Below are 2,384 nucleotides of genomic sequence, written 5' to 3'. Positions count from 1 at the left end.
TCCACTGGATACAAGAAATCTGAAGAAAACCTCTAATCCATCTGTTTCTGCTTAAGATGACATTTGCTCATCTGAATGAGGGGTTTTATGGAAGGTTTGCAAACACTAAAATATGGGTCTGAATATATTATCAAATATCAAATATCTACTACTTCACTGCACTGAAATATAACGCAAAACAAAACAGAGTTAAAACATTTCACATAGCTATAACTAAAGAAGTTATTTGTAAATTTTCTTCTTTTTTACCCTTAAAAGTTTTTAATTTAAGATTGACTGTGACATAAGGCTCTGAAAAAAATTGAGACCACTTAAAATGCTCAGTTTCTCTGATTTTACTCTTTTGTTTGAGTAAAATGAACATTGTTCTTTTATTCTATAAACTACTGACAACATGTCTCTGAAATTACAAGCAAAAATGTTAGTAATTATTTGCAGAAAATGAGAAATGGTCAAAATAACAAAAAAATATGCCTCTTCATTTGAGGTTTCAGACCTCAAATAATGCAAAGAAAACAAGTTCATATTCATTTAGAAACAACAAGACTAATGATTTCTGAACTAAAGAGTTCATAAATCAATATGTGGTGGAATAACCAGGAGGTTTTTAACGGCTCTTCATTTTTTTATCGAACCAGTGAGAGTTTTAGTAAAATTAGAAAAATGCAAAACAATTTCCTAAGACGACAAACTCTTAAACCATCAGAAAATAAAAAATATAAGCATTTCAGTTTTTACTTTTCTATCATTTCAATATCAACAGAAAGTCCAGTATTCCTTACCAGTAACTAAATTCAGACGTGTGAAGACACTGTTGCAATAATTAACAACTAAACAAAAACACAGATGAGTTTTTTTCCCTAGATATTCCTGAGATATTAGTTGTTTAATCCTGGAAATGTTCTGCAGGCAATAGAAGGCCGACTTTGTAACTGTCTTTATGTGACTCTGATTGTTCAGGTCAGATTTCAGGCCGGATCAATAGTTTCTACCCATAATAACCAATATTTTACACCCAGATTTACTTCATCCGGCCTCTTCTAAAACAGAATTATGACTCATTTTTTATCTTGATGACAAAATTTTGAAAACGGTCAGATACGTTTCTGATTTAGTACCACGTGTGGAAGTTGGACAAATCGTGTTTTTGTAGGTGCAAAAAGATTAGGATCAAGTTGTTCTGTGTTTTTGTTAGAAAAATTGTTTTAATTTATAACATGTTGCAGTGGCAGATTATTTTACTATCAATTTTAAGGGATTATTGATTTAAAACAAGTTCCTATTTCTTGCTGGAAATGTTTACTTTTGTCTTATTTCAGGAGTATTAACATGTTTTCTTTAGAAATTAGACAAAATCACTTGGTAAGATTTTGTTTTTGCAGTGCTTACCTTCAGTTTCTTTGAAAATTGTGAGTAAAATCTAAATGTGTAGGGTTGGATTTCCCACTGCTTCACCATCACCTTTTAAGGTTTATTTTGCTCAGTTAGGGCCCATAAACATGGAGCCACGCTGTTATTAACTTGGATTTATTAAGTCCAGTAATTCCTGCCTTATTATCTCTGTTGTTTTGGCTGATGGGGTTTGAATCTATGCAGGCAACAGCCTGTTTACCACCATCCCCTTACTTTCTAGAGCATTGCCACAAAGTTAATTAGCTTTGCTCCCTAATTGGGTACAGAAGATGCTTGTGGATTTTTTTTCTTTTTCGTTGTGACAAAAGCTGGTGGAATAAAGCTTGGTCCACTTTCAGCTCAGAACGAGATGGTTAACTGTGGCCTGCTGCAGCTGTTTTCTCCCTCTGTGTAAGTTTCTGTGCCCAACAGGCTCCATCTTTTATTAAACTCCTTCCTGCTCCAAGTCTTGCTCTGACAGTTAGCAGAAGGTAGCATGTAAAACTACTTTGAGAACAACTCACGCTCTGCAGTGCACCTCCACTCCTCTTTCTGACAAGTGGCGACATAGTAACTGTCGATCTTTCCTCCCCTATTATGAAGGAGGTTTCACATTTCTCCACTTCAGGGCTGCCAGTCGTCTTTTCTCTCCCCACATTTCTCCTTTGAAACTTGCTCTGCTGCTACAAATCAAATCATGACGTATCGAGCAGAACCGCTCTCAAGTAGCGGCAGCTTTGACAACGCTGCAGACAAGTGTGGATGTCTGGTAAGGTGCATCGCTCCCTATGGTAGCTGGTTGTGCAGCATCAAAAAAGGGGTCATTTTGACACCTGGAGACGTAACAGAAATCACTTGCTTGCTTTTAGGAAAATCATTTGAATTTAAATTCAGAAATACTTTATTAATGTTGTTGCAACTTGTATTTTGTTGTAGATGCTGTAGCAGTCTGTAATACAGCGATTTCAAAGAAGCCTCTGACTGAAGAAAGA

The sequence above is a fragment of the Gambusia affinis genome, linkage group LG21, assembly GCF_019740435.1.
Source record: "Gambusia affinis linkage group LG21, SWU_Gaff_1.0, whole genome shotgun sequence".
In the NCBI taxonomy this organism is placed as follows: Eukaryota; Metazoa; Chordata; class Actinopteri; order Cyprinodontiformes; family Poeciliidae; genus Gambusia; species Gambusia affinis.
This window is presented reverse-complemented; position numbering follows the sequence as displayed.